We start from the raw sequence: 18,746 nt of genomic DNA, 5'->3' as shown, positions 1-18,746 counted from the left end.
GGTGTTGAGGTGGCTCCCCCTCTTCTGCTGCTTCCTCATCTTCCCTGGTCTTCCGCCTCCTCCAAATGCAAGCCTCCCTGTTTGGCGAGGTTGTGCTACTACAATGTGGGAGACTCCTCCTGCAGCACATTGTAGGGAGCCCACAGACTAGTCGAGATGTCTGAACATCTGCATCAGCATCCCTGTAGTGTGCTCAATCAGGATCCTGGTAGTACCCTGGCTTTGGTTATTGTTGCTCCAGAGTGATGGGTTTGTGGAAGTGTGTCCCTTTTCCCTCAGCAGCCATCCTGCCACGTTTCTGGGTGGGGTGATACTGGCGCAGAATAAATGCATTGTGAGAGTTGCTTGTGTACCTTGCAGAAAGTTGCATGATCCTGTTTGTGGAATCAGCCATTAGCTGCACATTGGCAGAGTGCCGCTGGCTGGTGTTCCGGTGCTCTGATGGCAACATGTGTACAGTCAATAATGTCCCACATGTGGAGGGAGCCAAGCACTGCTGCAAATTCCTGAATTCTCTCCTGTTCACTGTGGGGTCAGGAGGGAAGGTGATGCACCTCTTAGGGACCAGGAGATGCAGCTGATGTTCCCTGTTGCAGATTGAAAAGAACCAGTGGCAAAGGTGTTATGGGCTCTGGTGACTTTGACTGGCACTAGTCTAGCAGGCAGCAGAATCTGCTGCTGAAGGCTGTGGAAGTCTGAGGCAGCCTGCCTGGAGAAGCGCAGCTTCCATCAGATAGGGCCAACGAACTGACCCTTGGCTTGTACACTGTACAAAGGTGTGCTGGGTATGGCCCCCTACGAGCACCTCCATCTTGTCATGTATCTTACACACCTACAGTTGGCACTATCACGAGGTGTGCCACCAGAGGGCACAGCAGTGGAAGTCTTGTAGGTTACCTGTACAGGTGTGCCTGACCTAGTATAAAAGGCAGGCCACCAGGTGTGATCCTCACTCTGGAGTTAGCAAACAAAGGACTAAGGTCACTACAGTTTAAGTACAACACACTGCCTCGTGGAGTTATTACTAAAGTATCGAAGGTCACAACAATTGGCGATGAGATTACGAACTTTCACGCGAAAATGGCTACCCTTGGTACGTTGCAGCAGGTCGCCGATGGTGATGATTGGGACGCCATTGTGGAGAGGCTCGGCCATTTCTTCACAGCAAACGACCTGGCAGGAGATGACCTGAACTCAGGAGGCTGGTGGCACTGTGCGAGTTCGGCAACCACCTCAACGAAGTGCTACGGAACATTTTTGTCATTGGAATTGGCCATGAGGGCCTTCTTCATAAGCTACTGTCGGCAGATACCACAGTCACACTGCAGAAGGCCATCTCCGTGAGCCAGGCATTCATGACCATGACCTGCGGTTCTAGGCAGATGACCCACCCTCAGGACTCAAACCCGGCAGGTACTGTGCACAGAGTGGCGCCTATTAAAGGCTGGACTGTAGAGCGCGAACCCTCTCAGGGAAGAGAGAACAGGCCCCCGAGTCCCTTAACTCAGAGTCCGCCGAGGGGGGTTAATCGAGTAACTCCATGCTGGCGTTGTGGAGGGAATCACAGGGCTCACCAGTGCCGCTTTAAAGACTATGAATGCAAGGGCTGCAGCACAAAGGGCCACCTCCAGTGAATATGTAAGAGAAATATGACTCACTGTGTCAATAAAGAGTCTGCAGATGGCCATGAATCCAGCGCGGATTATGAAACGATAGGCAGAGAGGCAGCTCAGCCCCACGATGAGGTATATAGCATGTTTACCTGCACCACCGAGTGTTCCCCGCTGAAAATGGAAATCGAGATAGATGGTGTTCCAGTCTTCTTGGAAGTGGACACAGGGGCGAGCCAGTCAGTAATGAATCAAGAAGCCTTTGAAAGGCTATGGGACAATCAAGCTGAATAACCCAAGTTAGTTCCGGTTCAGGCAAAGTTGCGCACCTACAGCGATGAAATTATCCCAGTCATTGGTAGTGCGAATGTAAAGGTACTCCATGATGGCACGGTGCACAAGTTTCCTCTGTGGATTGTTGCAGGTGATGGACCAATGCTGCTCAGCAGAAGGTGGATGGAGAAGATCCATTGGAAGTGGCAAGATTCCAACCCTTCAGTGATCGACGTCTTCCGCGTTCAGAGGCAAAGCAAGCCCTCACTTGAGGGTGGACCCGGCACCAGAGAGCAGACCAGCACAGCACCCGAGGCACAGACCGCTCAGCACGACTGCGTGGAGATGATCCAGCTGAGGCGACCCAAACACACCTTCCAGGCTCCAGTGACAGGACTCTGGAGGAAGAAAATCGGATCCAGAGGTGACTTCCCGGCTTCGGTGGCAGAACCCGGGAAGAAGAGGATCACCGCAGACGACATCGTGGATAGAGGAAAGATGGCGCCCAAACCACGAGGTGAGGCGCTGAAGAAAAAGATGGCCGCGGCCAGACCACGAGGTGCAGCGCTGATGGAGCAACACGTGGTACCAAACGGAGAAGAGGATTGGGGTAAAGAAAGCAAGGCTCTCTTAAAGGAGGTCTGCAACCTACTACAATTAAAGGGACAGTTCCACACACTCAAGCAATGTAATAACAACTGTTAGTTAGAGATAAAATGTGTAACTGACGATCAGAGTTGTGTACATGCAATAAGCAAGGAAAGGTCGCGCGATCATGTAAAATGTGTAATTAATGATCTGAATTGTGTATGTGGAACCAGTGAGGAAAAGTCACGCGATCGTGATCGGAACTACAGAGTATCCATCATAAGTAATGAAAAGTTGTGCAATGTAGGATTTCAACTGCACGCAGCCAATGCAGCGGGCAGACACCGATCGGGAGCACACAGGTCCAGCGAGCTTCCCATTGCTGTAGCCTGCGTCCCAGGGACCAGAGTTAAGCATCATGGAGTGTGGCCACAAGCAGCCAACACACACGAGCTGCAGACCAAGCGACCTCAGCAGGTCAACGGCACCGGTAGTGATACCCTGCCCCTGATCGGCACCACCCGATGGCACCCGATGGCACCAACCGCCATGAGTCTGAAAGAGCGAACTGTGCTGAAGAGCAGCCCCCAGACCCCATCGCCACAAAGGCCATACTCGGAAATGAAGGGTCACCCACATCAGTCCTCTCAAAGGGGACCGGGACCAGCCAGGATCCCAAACCAAACAATGTCCAGGCCAGCGAGTCGGCAGTTCCCTGTGCACTGCTAGATGACAGCCCCTCAGGGAGCAGCAGCGACCCAGGGTGCAAAGAAAGGACAGGGAGGTCACAGGCATCTGTGAACCTGCCTGATGCTAGGAACCACGGCAACAGCCCCAAGAACAGGCAACTTGAGCCAACCGGGTTCCCACTGCCAGCACTGGGCACCGTGCCACCACCAGACTGCAGGGACACCATCCAGCAGTTCTGGAACTAGTTTGTCCTTACGCACCGGTCACCGTATCGATAATGTATCTCACCAGTCTAACATACTTGTCTCACAATGGAACCACAAATATAATGCAACCTTGTTTTTCTGAACTTGAATGTATATGAATGCAATGAGCCTTGGCATAATCTATACGTGGGGGGGTGGAGAATGGATGGTCAGGGACGCACACAAACAGCAACCACCAGAACCAACCATTCACCCAAGATTGAAACGACCTGCCAAGGGTCAATCAGATAGAGCCCAGATAGAGCTAAGCCCAGAGCACAATCAATGCAGAGGCAACTTGCACTAAAGGCTTAGGGGAGAGTGATGTCATGTATCCTACATGGCTACTGTTGGTTCTATCACGAGGTGTGCCACCAGAGGGCACAGCAGTGGGAGATTTGTAAGTTACCTGTACAGGTGTGCCTGGTCTAGTATAAAAGGCAGGCTACCAGGTGTGATCCTCACTCTGGAGTTAGCAAAAAAAGGACTAAGGTCACTACAGTTCAAGTACAACACATTGCCTCGTGGATCATTATTAGAGCGTCTAAGGACACAACACATCGCAGCTGCTGTCTTCTGATGGGCCCTGCTGCTGGTCGCTGAAGCTCCTGCTCCTCCTCCTCTTCCTCCAAGTGTCCCTCCATCTAGAATAATAGCACCCAAAAAGCACAGAAAGCTGACTGAGGGTTGATAAGGCAAAAAGAAAAAGTGAGAAAGAAGCGATCTGGAAGCTGAAAACTCTTCTGGAAATTCAAACAGCAAAAACCTCTTCTGGTGCACTGACCTGCAATGGAGTGCCCTTCAGATACAACGGCAGTGGCTCTGGGACACCAATCCTGCCAGGTTGGGCACTGAGCAGGAAATCACGTTGAGGTTTGAGTGGCGTCATCACACCTCGACTTTTGCATTTAACTCGGCCCACACTTACTTTTGGCAGACGCCTTTCCCAACTCCAAAAGTAGCACAGTTAAAATGGCGACGGACGTGAATATGTCAGAAACTCATTGGGAAGCACCGACCACCATGTTAACCACACGCCAGCCTTGTTGACATGGCCGCTTAGGGTTAAAATCAGGCCAAGGAAAAGATTTAATATTATTGGTACCACAGGAATCTGGCTGTGAGCACGAGATGGACTTAAGAGGGTATAGACTGTTCTGCAAAGATTGACCTGTGAAGCTGGATTGGTAAGGCAGGGTGTAACAAGCTATTGAAAGGGTGGACCTAAGAGCTGAAGGGGAGACACCAGGAACAATCTGGGTAGGAATTAATTGTAAGGGCAACAAATTAATAATTAGCAGCTGCAATCGACGACCAGCTCAAGCTGAACACGACAATAGAGAACTATTCAGGCAAGTAAGTGAGGCTGCAGGAAATCATAATGTGATTATCATATCTAAGAAGGAAAGTGGTCAGACTGGAGATGAGCAGAAGGGAAGGGTAAAAGAACAAATAATTCTGTAGATGTAATTAGTGAGTGCTTCTTAAAATGACATAGAAAACAGAGCACTGAGCAGATGCTATATTAGATTTAGGTGTGGGCTTTATAAATGAGCACTCCTGGCACAAAGCTTTGCATAGAGAGAGTGCACATCAAGAATTCGGATGTGGATGTTAGCATGCCTCGAACAATTTTCCATCCATTAATTTACATTAATCTATCAATGTCGGAACTACAATAAATGGATTAAGTAGGAAGCAGAAATAGAAAATAAAACAGCAGGACAAAAATTGAATTTTTGTCAAGCGTTTTAAGAGATCTGAATGGAAAATATATCACTGTGAGAAAAGAGAGAAACATGAGACAGAGACCGATAATAGCTAAATAAGGAGGTTAAAACTAATCTAAAGGTCTAATAGAAATACTAAAATACCAGGGAAGCAAAACAGTAATCGGAACTAGGAAGCCTACAAAGTTTAGAAGAATTAAAAAAGGCTAAGCAGGGAATAGAGAGCTAGATTACAGATAACGAGAGGCATTAAAGAATCTTTTTTCATCTATGTTAGTAGCAAATAGCATGTTCGAGCAGATAGTTCCTTTTAGGCTGGGTTTCTTCATGGGCTGCATGGTTGCATACCATGGAGCCATTTATTTGCATATAATTCAGATCTTGATATTCTAATTTAGAATTTACCCATCAACTAGGCAGTCGAGCTAAGAAGCCCCTTTTCTAATCTCCTGCCTCATGCAATTCAACCAGGACAACCCAGCCAGTTAAGTATAAGCACAAATAGGACTGAGTTGTTTTGAGTTTGACAGCCAGACTGCCTGCTTTGAGGGATAAGTTGAAAAGACAGATTATAGAGGGTCAGGAAATGGCAAGTATGTTAAATAGGTTCTTGTGAATTTCCTTAGATCTTCCGATTCTGTGCCGCTGTAAAAGAGTTGGAAGTGTGGCGGGAACCCCATTTGTGCAGGTAATTAGGGTTTCAGTTGCACCTAAGACGAAGTTATGGTGACGTAGCAGCAAAAAGTCTGAGGAAATTCAGGGCCTTGATGTCAATTTTCATAAGTGAACCTCGTGGATAAATTCTAAATACTGTCATTTTGTTTACTGAATCTCTAATATAGGTGGATACCAGAAAAGCATATTTTATGATAAACTAAGAATAAATTTAGTGAAATTCCATTTTTCATTAATTTTAGAAAAAATAGACCACAGGTGCCTGGACCTAATGAGATATAACTTAAGGAAATGATAGAGAAAATAGGGAAAACTCTGCTTAACAACGGAGTTGTAGGAATGTTTGCCTGATACTCAAACAAGTACCAATATATTAACCGAGAGATGATAGTCCAGTTAGTGGAATATTAGTGGCAGAGAAAATACTTGACATTATTTTCTGGGATCTGATCAATGTTCAATTTTTCCTTTGGTCATCTGGATGTCTGACACGCATGGCAACCTATCATCATATGGAAGAGTCGCCAAACTAAGGGACTGAGAAATCCACACTGGCGGAGATTTGTTTTGCCTGATATAGAAACATAGAAACATAGAAAATAGGTGCAGGAGCAGGCCATTCAGCCCTTCTAGCCTGCACCGCCATTCAATGAGTTCATGGCTGAACATGCAACTTCAGTACCCCCTTCCTGCTTTCATGCCATACCCCTTGATCCCCCGAGTTGTAAGGACTTCATCTAACTCCCTTTTGAATATATTTAGTGAATTAGCCTCAACTACTTTCTGTGGTAGAGAATTCCACAGGTTCATCACTTTCTGGGTGAAGAAGTTTCTCCTTATCTCGGTCCTAAATGGCTTACCCCTTATCCTTAGACTGTGACCTCTGGTTCTGGACTTCCCCAACATTGGGAACATTCTTCCTGCATCCAACCTGTCCAAACCCGTCAGAATTTTAAACGTTTCTATGAGGTCCCCTCTCACTCTTCTGAACTCCAGTGAATACAAGCCCAGTTGATCCAGTCTTTCTTGATAGGTCAGTCCCACCATCCCGGGAATCAGTCTGGTGAACCTTCGCTGCACTCCCTCAATAGCAAGAATGTCCTTCCTCAAGTTAGGAGACCAAAACTGTACACAATACTCCAGGTGTGGCCTCACCAAGGCCCTGTACAACTGTAGCAACACCTCCCTGCCCCTGTACTCAAATCCCCTCGCTATGAAGGCCAACATGCCATTTGCTTTCTTAACCGCCTGCTGTACCTGCATGCCAACCTTCAATGACTGATGTACCATGACACCCAGGTCTCGTTGCACCTTCCCTTTTCCTAATCTGTCACCATTCAGATAATAGTCTGTCTCTCTGTTTTTACCACCAAAGTGGATAACCTCACATTTATCCACATTATACTTCATCTGCCACGCATTTGCCCACTCACCTAACCTATCCAAGTCACTCTGCAGCCTCATAGCATCCTCCTCGCAGCTCACACTGCCACCCAACTTAGTGTCATCCGCAAATTTGGAGATACTACATTTAATCCCCTCGTCTAAATCATTAATGTACAATGTAAACAACTGGGGCCCCAGCACAGAACCCTGCGGTACCCCACTAGTCACTGCCTGCCATTCCGAAAAGTACCCATTTACTCCTACTCTTTGCTTCCTGTCTGACAACCAGTTCTCAATCCACGTCAGCACACTACCCCCAATCCCATGTGCTTTAACTTTGCACATTAATCTCCTGTGTGGGACCTTGTCGAAAGCCTTCTGAAAGTCCAAATATACCACATCAACTGGTACTCCTTTGTCCACTTTATTGGAAACATCCTCAAAAAATTCCAGAAGATTTGTCAAGCATGATCTCCCTTTTACAAATCCATGCTGACTTGGACCTATCATGTCACCATTTTCCAAATGCGCTGCTATGACATCCTTAATAATTGATTCCATCATTTTACCCACTACTGAGGTCAGACTGACCGGTCTATAATTCCCTGCTTTCTCTCTCCCTCCTTTTTTAAAAAGTGGGGTTACATTGGCTACCCTCCACTCGATAGGAAGTGATCCAGAGTCAATGGAATGTTGGAAAATGACTGTCAATGCATCCGCTATTTCCAAGGCCACCTCCTTAAGTACTCTGGGATGCAGTCCATCAGGCCCTGGAGATTTATCGGCCTTCAATCCCATCAATTTCCCCAACACAATTTCCCGACTAATAAAGATTTCCCTCAGTTCCTCCTCCTTACTAGACCCTCTGACCACTTTTATATCCGGAAGGTTGTTTGTGTCCTCCTTAGTGAATACTGAACCAAAGTACTTGTTCAATTGGTCTGCCATTTCTTTGTTCCCCGTTCTGACTTCCCCTGATTCTGACTGCAGGGGACCTACGTTTGTCTTTACTAACTTTTTTCTCTTTACATACCTATAGAAACTTTTGCAATCCGCTTTAATGTTCCCTGCAAGCTTCTTCTCGTACTCCATTTTCCCTGCCCTAATCAAACCCTTTGTCCTCCTCTGCTGAGTTCTAAATTTCTCCCAGTCCCCAGGTTCGCTGCTATTTCTGGCCAATTTGTATGCCATTTCCTTGGCTTTAATACTATCCCTGATTTCCCTTGATAGAGTGCACACTTATTTACTTAGTCCAAAGTGCTTAAGTACAGGTTGCCAAGGGCCAAGACTTAAGGAGGGCAAAATTCAGTCTCCCAGTAAGGCCTCTGGCTATCTGAAAGCAGCGGCCATTGGGTGGCGCGGAATGGCTGCCGATTTGCGGCGGTCTGGCTGACGCTCATAAGTTCACCTCGGGGCTTTTTACTGCAGTGTGACGATCCGCCCCGCTCCTGCAGATGCGGCTTAAAGACGTCATCAGAGCGTGCACTCCAACGGAGTCGCCCCAGGAGCGACTGCCAGGTCGGGCCAACAATTATGCCCCTGGGTTCGGCCGAGCTGCCAACAGGCAGCCTCGCACCCCCTCTTAGGTCAGCCAAAACCATTCCTAGAGGCCCAGTGGACCGAACTGAATAAGATGCAGAGCTCACAGCAGCCCTCCCCTTTAACTGAAGGGGAGAGATGTGTTGACGCGCCAGCGTGATGACATAATCGGCGCAGTACAGATGACTGACAGAGGCGGAGACTTAGTCCCGCCCCCACATCCTCCCCGCTAGTAATGCCCACTCTGCTCCGCCCCCACTTTCGCCCCCATGATGAAGCCACTTCCGCCCCGCTTGATAAAAAAGTTCGAGGAGCTGAATTTCTCCAGATAGGCCGCCATGGTGGCCAGAAGACTTTGAAAACGGTAGGTCAGCGTCGTTTCGGGTGGAGGTGAATTTTGGCCACCAAGGACTCCTGCCCCCAAGTGTGTACAGAAGTACCAACAGCTAAAACTGCTCAGCTTCCTTTGAGATTCCGATTGCCTGACTGCAACAATGTTCCATGATCCACATAGTGGGACCATACTTACCTCAAACAGAATCCTATTACCCAGACGTAGAATTTCAATTTCAAAATGAGTTGGTAGTTCCTGGAATTGACCTAACCTGGAAGGCATTGCCGAAAGCAGAGGTGGAATCAGATTCAATAGTAACTTTCAAGAGGGAATGGGATACTTACCTGAAAAGGAACAAATTTGCAGGGCTATTGGGAAAGAGCAAGGCCATGAGACTAGTTCTTTCAAAGAGTCGGCCAGGCACAATGGGTCAAATGGCCTCCTTCTGTGCTTATCAGCTCCCCAACCCTGTTCCCAAGAATACCTATAGGAATTTGGAATGAATACCATCAGTGGTTCCTGCTCCACCATTAACTACATAATGCAGTCTGGAGTCTATTTCAACCCAGCATACTGATTCATTAAGTTCTTCGATGCACACAATACACTTTGCTGAATTTTCCCAGCTCAATACACATGTCCTTACAATCACACTTTGGGTCAGATACCATCACAGTATAATTGTCTCTCCAGACCCCAAAGATGCTAAAGATCACTGGACTAGTTAATCATTCGTACTAGCCCAGAGGAACTCTTTGACATTAAATTATTAAAGACTTTAGCAAATACAAAAATGATATAAATTGTTTTTGTGTAATTGCATCCTCTTGCAGAAGAACATAACATACCAATCTCCTTAATGGCCTTCTTGGCCTCAACGTGCTTCATCATAATCTACCTTTGCAGCTGCTCTGGATTGCTCTGAAGAGGCTTCAACTACAATTTCCAAGGCTTATCAGTGCTCATCTAAAGCACATGGGGCTAGATTTTCCATTATTTTTGCATGCACACCGCCCACTTAACATCCATTTTAACGCTGAAATGAGGTGTAATGCCCATATATCGCCCATTTAGCCACAAAATGGAAAGTAACGCCCATTTCTTGGTCACTTATCGTTGAGCGTTACTTTCAACATATACGTAACGGTGATAAAAAATAATACCGCCCGCCCACTTTTTTTGGTGGAAAGATCAGAATGGGCGAAACCAACGGCCATAATATCATCCAGCGTTACTTTCGGCACGTAATTAATGATGAGATTTAATAATATCACCCAGCCACTGTTTTTTGTCGTAAAGATCACATTTGCCGAAACTAACGGCCAGAAAATCGCCCAGCGTTACTTCTGGCACCTTGCACTCATCTCGCCGACAATATCGCTCGCCGAAAAAAACCACAGTGATAAAGTTGAACTGAGCTGAACTAATCACAACAGTATGGACACAATGTTCTAAATTGCAGGTCACTCTGCTTCAACTTCGGGGGAGTTTGGATGTACTCTGGAGGTCTTTTAAGGTGATGTGAACATCTGAACAAACATCTTTTCACACTGTCGACAATTGGAATTTACTTTAGGTGTCTTATTGGGGACATTTATTGCTTGTGAACAATCGGTATTAAACTGATAGTTATTGGAATGGGGCCAGCCATTTCTCAGCCTGCCTTGATGACAACACACATGCTGCAGACTAGAGATGGCAGAAGATATATTCAACAGCATTATGTGCCCAATCTAAGATGTGTCAGACTGATGAAGAGGACGAGACCATACACCTCCCACACTTGCAGGAAGAAGCGATCTTACCTCAACTTATCTGAGAACACTTGCCTTCAGAGACTGCGCCTCCACAAAGAGATTATCAGTAAGATATGCCAGCTCATCAGGGCAGATCTGCAGCCTGCCAGCACCATCAGGACCGCACTGTCTGTCGAGGTCAAGATGACCGCAGCATTTTCGTTCTACGTGTCCGGTTCCTTTCAGGCCTCCACTGGCGACATTTGCGCTATATCTCAGCATGCCAACATTGCTGCATTAGACAGGTCACTGAAGCCCTGTACGCACGTAGGATGGACTTTATCAGCTTCCCTATGACCACGAAGGCTCAGACTGAGAGGGCTCTAGGATTCTACCAAATTGCTAACTTCCCCAAGGTGCAGGGAGCAATAGACTGTACGCACATCGCCATGCGGGCACCTTCTCAGGATGCAGAGGTTTTTCGGAACCAAAAAGGATTTCAATCGCTGAAGGTGCAATTCGTTGTCGACCATAATCAGATAATTATGGCAGTGAATGCCAAATTTCCGGGCAGAATCCATGATGCTTACATCCTGCATGAGAGCGCTGTATCTGACATGTTTACCAGTCAACCATAAGGTCAATGCTGGATGATTGGTGACAAAGAATATGGCCTTGCCACCTGGCTGATGAACCCTCTACGTGACACCCACACCGAGACCGAGAAGCGATACAACGAGAGCCACAGAGTCACACGCAATGTGGTCTAGAAACCCGTTGGTGTGCTTAAGCAGCGCTTTAGATGTCTGGACCACTCAGGAGGGGAGCTACAATACCACCCTGAGCAGATAGCTCAATTTGTGGTGTGTGCTCCATGCTGCATAAATTGGCTATCAGGAGGGGGCAAGAATGCCAGAAGGGACTGCCGATCCACCTCAGGAGAGAGAGGAAGAGGAGGACGAGGAGGTGGACGCTGACATTGGCCCAGACAATCAGGGTGACTATGTAACCATGCCCACGCCCCCCTCCAGACCACAGGAAAGGGCCCGTGGTGGCTACATAGCTGCAAGACTCTTACATCAGCAGCTCATTATTGAGCGCTTGCCTGAAGGAACGTTGCTGTTATTCACAAAGCTGATATACTGCTGTGTGTGCAGCTCAGACATCAATGGTGGGCATCATCTTGGTGCCAGTTAAAATTTAGGTTGATTCAAGTTAAGTTTAATTATACCCTTTCATATTAAGGAATCACCAGTGTGTAACGATGCAGCTATCTGAGACATAGGTCAGCAGATCCTCCAGACAAGGTTATGTTAAATAAAAAACATTTAATCTGACCATTTGTCTGAAATCATAAGTATAACTGTCAAAAACACCCCACCCCCACCCCACCCCAGAACACAGCTACAACATTGACATCAATCAAATGGTCAACATTTCCAGCAACACAAAACACAAATGCAAATCAACAAAGTGGCCCCCTCCCCTGTACCCCAGACCTTACAACAAATTTGATACACCAAGATGGAAATATTACAAAGCCTCCGCCTGCGGACATGCACCTTACTTTCCTTCCCCCCCTCCCCCACTTCTTCTCCCCACCTCTACCCATTCCCCTCCTGACTCCACGCCGCCTGGTCGAGGAGCTCCTCAGGCACTGCGTCATTGCGGGGGATGAAGGCAGAGCCAGTGGTTGCACGGATACGGGAGAGGACAGTCCCGAGGTGGGACCCTTCTCCGAGCCAGAAGCAAGATGTGTCATTGGCAATGGGGGTGCGACACCTTGGGGTGTAGTGCCATGCTCCGGGACCACTGGGAGGCCTCTGTCACCAGTGTTCGCGGCTATTGCCTCCAGGGCCTCTGATATCCGTGGAATGTACTCCATCATGGTGCCGGACATGCTGGCCAGCTGTCGGGATATGCCCCCAAATGTTTGGAGGATCTGCTGACCTATGTCATCAGTCCTCCTAGACAAGTCTACCATGTCGCCGCTCTGATCTGCCGCTCGCGGAGCGGACCTGCCATGTCTAGAAAACCTCCGCGGGATCGGCGCCGTCCTGGGGACACCTGGGGTGCCTTGTGATGAGGTGCTTGGGCCCGATACCTCCAGAGAGGAGGTGTGAATGGACCCAGGAGCACTAGATGGCATTGGGGTCGAATGTGTTATGGAGTCTGGCGATGCAGGCTCCTCAAAGCCCGCAGTGTCATCCGTTGAGAACGGACCTAGCAGATTGACGGGTGAAAATTGGTGCTCCTCAGCACCAGATGGAGGATCGTGCAGCAAGTGTGGCCCCATCCCTCAGCTTCTGAGCTCAGTAGTCCTGCCTGGGGATGCGCTGCTGGCTGAGCTGCAAAACACAAATGAGGTTATTAGAGGAGAAGAGGGTGCTGGGGTCACAAGGTGATTACAGCGCTACATACAGCATATGCATGACAAAAGCACCACCGCTATTAAAATAATCACAGACATCACATTTCATGACCATCAACACATTCTGCATTGCAATGATTCTCATGTGGCCAGCATTATTTATACGACACTTTTTGTAATCATCTATCATATATTATTGGTTGGATATGAGTGGGTGTGGCATCTACTGACTTTACATCACTCAATGATGTATACTTTGCTTATGTGGCATCACTTCAGGTTCTGCAGCTGTTTGTGTGGCCAACCGGGGGTGGGTCTCCACTCGTGTCAGCACCCGCTCCTCGATATCGGTGATGTTGATGATGGCTGGTGGCCTCCCCACCTGTTCGCCTCTGCTTGGCCCTATTCTTTGAAACCTTCTTCTGTAAAAGGTAACAACAGGACGACATGGCATGAGATCATTGCATGAGATCATTGCTAGGTACTGTCACAGAGACTGATACAACACATAAGCGACATATGTAATCATGATTATTATAATAATGATCATTCTTTACCTAAAGATGTACACCGTGAACACAGGCCTTGAGTACAACCATCCCAGTAAAAGTGAAAGACCTCACATTTGATTTTAATCACACATTACACTTACAAATCAAATTATATAAATATATAAGTACATGTAAATAAATGTAATACTTACTTTTGCGGATCCGACAAGGTCGTTCCATCACTTGCAGCACTGGTTGCCCTCACGCACCTTGTTAGTCGCCCACGAGACCACCTCGGCTATCTTGGCCCATATCTTCTGGTAGGCCTTTGGGGTGGGCTTCCCACGCCCCCCAGCGTGACTCGACCTCCTGCATGAGGGAGGCATTTGCCTCCGTCAAGAGCCTCCTCGCTCTCTTTCGTCCTCCCAATTGTTCCTCTCCCAGCTCACTGCTCTCACCAGCATCAGTCTCCACAGCATGCTGTATCACCTTTTCCATTCGCTCCACTGTAGGCACCAAATTAACAAAAATATCTCGCTGGTAACAGCTAACTTTTTGCTCACAATTCTGTATTAAGGTCGAAATTCTCCCTCCTACCTCCCAAAACAGCCAAACAAGCACCCACGCCACACCCACACACGCCTTCACTCCCTCTCTGCTCCTTCTCTCTCTCCTCTTATGCGCATGTAATGATGACCCTGACCTCCTGAAATGCGGGAAACTAGCGTTGCCATGACATTGCTAAGGACTGCGACACTTTACGGCAGAAAGTCAGAGAAAGTTAACGCTAACGCCCATTTCAGATTGCTCGCGGTAACGCCCATTTAAAAAAATGCAAAGTAAAGGTTTTGACAATAGGTGATAATCCGGCGATCTGAAAACCCCTATTTACCGTCCACGCTGGAAATAACGCCCATTTTTGGCTGATTTGCACAAAAGTGAAAAGTCTAGCACATAGAGATCACAATATATTTTTTTATTTGTTCATGGGATGTGGGCGTCACTGGCAAGAACAGCATTTATTGCCCATCCCTAATTGCCCTTGAGAAGGTGATGATGAGCTGCCTTCTTGAACCGCTGCAGTCCATGTGATGAAGGTGCTCCCACAGTGCTGTTAGGGAGGGAGGTCCAAGATTTTCACCCAGCGACAATGAAGTAACGCCGATATATTTCCAAGTTAGGATGGTGTGTGATTCTGAGGGAAACTTGCAGATGATGGTGCTCCCATGCACCTGCTGCCCTTGTCCTTCTAGGTGATAGAAGTCGTCGGTTTGGGAAGTGCTGTTGAAGAAACCTTGGCGCGTTGCTGCAGTGTACCTTGTAGATAGAACACACTGCAGCCGTGTTGCGCTGGTGGTGGAGGGAGTGAATGTTTAAGGTGGTGGATGGGGTGCCAATCAAGCGGGCTGTTTTGTCCTGGATGGTTTGAGCTTCTTGCATATTGTTGGAGCTGCACTAATCCAGGCAAGTGGAGAGTATTCCATCACACTCCTGACTAGTGCCTTGTCGATGGTGAAAAGGCTTTGGGGAGTCAGGAGGTGAGACACTCGCCACGGGATATGCAGCTTCTGACCTGTTCTTGTAGCCACAGCATTTATGTGGCTGGTCCAGTTAAGTTTCTGGTCAATGGTGACCCCCAGGATGTTGATGGTGGGAGATTCGGCGATGGTAATGCCATTGAATATCAAGGGGAGGTGGTTAGACTATCGCTTGTTGGAGGTGATCGTTGCCTGGCATTTGTGTGGTGTGAATATTACTTGCCACTTATCAGCCCAAGCCTGAATATCGTCCAGGTCTTGCTGCATGAGGACATGGACTGCTCCATTATCTGAGGAGTTGCGAATGGAACTGAACACTGCAATCATCAGCAAACATCCCCATTTCTGACCTTATGATGGTAGGAATGTCATTGATGAAGCAACTGAAGATGGTTGGGCCTAGAACACTGCCCTGAGAAACTCCTGCAGAGATGTCCTGGGGCTGTGATGATTGACTTCCAACCACCACAAACATCTTCCTTTGTGTGAGGTATGACTCCAGCCAGTAGAGAGTTTTCCCTGTGATTCCCATAATATTTAGCATTGATTTGGAAGTGTCATGTATGTAACCACAATGTAACACCACTGTATTACTGTATACACTCAACCTAGATGCACACCTTGACCACAAGGGGTGAACTTGTGGGAGACACTCCTTACCTGATCACACAGGTATAAAAAGGGAGGTCCCACGCAGGGTTATCGTCTTTGGAGTCCTGTAGATAAAGAGAGCAGGTCGCAGAGTGACCTCATCCCCAGAAGTGTGGTTTCATGCTGTAGAGTAAGGACTTTACATTGGCGACGAGAAACGGGAATTCACGGCCCACAAGAATGGCCACCGGTAGCACAGAGGAACTGTGCTGTGTTGGGGAAGACTGGGACGATTTTGTCGAGAGGCTTCCGCAAAGCTTTGTTATGAAAGAATGGCTGGGGGATGCAGTGGCCGACAAGCGAAGGGCTCATCTTTTGACCAGCTGCGGACCAAACACTTACGCGCTCATGAAGGACTTACTAGCACCCGAAAAGCCAGCGGACAAAACCTTTGAAGAACTTACCAAATTGATCGGGGAGCACTTCAAACTGGCGAGTAGCACACATATGGCCCGACACAGATTCTACACCCACTGACGTCTTGAAGGACAGAGCATACCAAACTTCGTAGCGGACCTCCGGCTTTTGGCCAACCTCTGTAAGTTCACAAACGCCTGCAGGGGGGAGATGTTAAGGGAATTCTTTATCGAGGGCATCGGTCATGCGGGAATTTTCCGCAAATTAATTGAGACCAAGGATTTGACCTTGGAAGTGGTGGCGTTGATGGCTCAAACTTTCATGGTGGGGGAGGAAGAGATGAAAATAATATACGCGCGCAATTCTGCCTCTAACGCGGCGATGGATCAGGGAGTCAACATCATCAATGCGACTCAAAGCCCCGCAGGCAGGCAGGGGCAGTCCGACACTCCCCAGGCAGCAATAGACCCCAGTGTAGGACTTCAACAGAGACACTGGCAGGCTGAGCGGACCTTCACGCCATCGCAGTGGACAATGCGGCCTGGGATGGGGCCATGGACACCCACTAATAGGGTACTTAAGATCAGTCAAAGGAACTATGCCTGGCCATAGTCCCTTTGTTCCCAACAATGGAAACTTTAACTCATGCTGGAGGTGTGGGGGAAAACACTCAGCTCGATCTTGCAGATTCCAACAGTTTGTTTGCAGGAACTGCAATCTCAGTGGCCATTGAGCTCAAATGTGCAGGAAGCCTGCAACCAGACTAATATATGAGGTGGATGGACCAGAAGAGGGTTCTTTGAGGCAGGATGACTGTTGGGGCAAATCGATGGATGTCGAGGTTCAGCGGGTCCATGTGGCGAATATTCACAGTTCATACACCAAAACGTCACCAATGATGATGAGGGTTTTATTAAACGGTATCCCTGTACGCATGGAGCTGGACACTTGGGCCAGCCAGTCACTCATGGGAGTTCAGCAATTTGAGAAGCTATGGCCACTTAAAGCCAGTCGACCCAAATTAGCACGTATCGAGACACAATTACGGACTTACACTAAAGAAATGATTCCGGTGCTTGGCAGTGCAATGTTGGCTGTCACACACAATGGGTTAGTGAATCGACTGCTGCTCTGGATTGTCCCGGGCAATGGTCCCGCACTGTTGGGGAGGAGCTGGTTAGCCGAGGTGAACTGGAAATGGGGGGATGTTCACGCAATGTCATCTGTGGAGCGAAGTCGAGCTCACAAGTCCTACAACAATTCGATTTACTATTCCAACCTGGCATCGGGACTTTCAAAGGCACTAAGGTAGTGATAAACATCACCCCGGACGCCAGGGCAGTGCACCACAAAGCCAGAGTGGTGCCGTATGTGATGCGGGAGAAGATCGCGAGTGAATTGGACCAGTTGTTGAGAGAGGGCATCATCTTGCCTGTTGAATTCAGCAACTGGGTGAGCTCCATCGTTCCCGTCCTAAAAGAGGATGGTTCTGTCAGGATCTGTGGTGACTACAAGGCCACCATCAATCTGGTGTCCCTACAAGATCAATACCCGCTCCCGAGAGCGGAGGACCTCTTCGCCACGCTGGCAGGCGGCAAGCTAGTCACCAAGTTGGACCTCACTTCAGCGTATATGACCCAGGAAATGGCCGACGAATCTAAACTACTGACCACCATCTCCAAGCATAAGGAACTGTTCATTTGTAACAGGTGCCCGTTTGGCATTCGATCAGCGACCGCAATTTTTCAACGAAACATGGAAAGCCCGTTTAAATCCATTCCTGGAACAATCGTATTCCAGGACGACATCCTCATCATGGGTCGAGACACCGAGGATCACCTCCACAACCTGGAGGAGGTGCTACGCCGACTGGACCGGGTAGGTCTGCGACTCAAGAAGTCTAAATGTACGTTCTTAGCTCCTGAGGTTGAGTTTCTGGGAAGGAGGGTTGCTGCAGATGGGATTCGGCCCACCGAATCCAAAACAGAGGCGATTCGACGAGCACCCAGGCCCTGCAACACATCGGAGTTGCGTTCATTCCTGGGACTGTTGAACTATTTCGGGAACTTTCTGACGAACTTGAGCACTTTGTTGGAGCCGCTACACGTGCTCCTGCATAAGGGTTGCAATTGGTTTTGGGGGGACTGTCAGGAACGGGCTTTTGATCGGGCATGAAACCTACTTTGTTGAAACAAGTTGTTGTCCCTGTACGACCCCTGTAAAAAATTGGTTCTGACATGTGATGCATCGTCCTATGGGGTTGGGTGCGTGTTGCAGCAGGGCAATGCTGAGGATCAACTATAACCTGTGGCTTATGCCTCCAGGTCACTCTCTCAAGCAGAACGGGGATATGGGATGGTCGAGAAGGAAGTGCTTGCATGTGTCTATGGTGTAAAAAAAATGCATCAGTACCTCTTTGGTCAGAAGTTTGAATTAGAGATGGATCACAAGCCATTAACATCCCTGTTGTCAGACAGCAAGGCTATCAATGCCAAAGCATCAGCTCGCATACAGCGATGGGCTCTCACATTG

This window comes from Pristiophorus japonicus, chromosome 16, assembly GCF_044704955.1.
Source record: "Pristiophorus japonicus isolate sPriJap1 chromosome 16, sPriJap1.hap1, whole genome shotgun sequence".
In the NCBI taxonomy this organism is placed as follows: domain Eukaryota; kingdom Metazoa; phylum Chordata; class Chondrichthyes; family Pristiophoridae; genus Pristiophorus; species Pristiophorus japonicus.
This window is presented reverse-complemented; position numbering follows the sequence as displayed.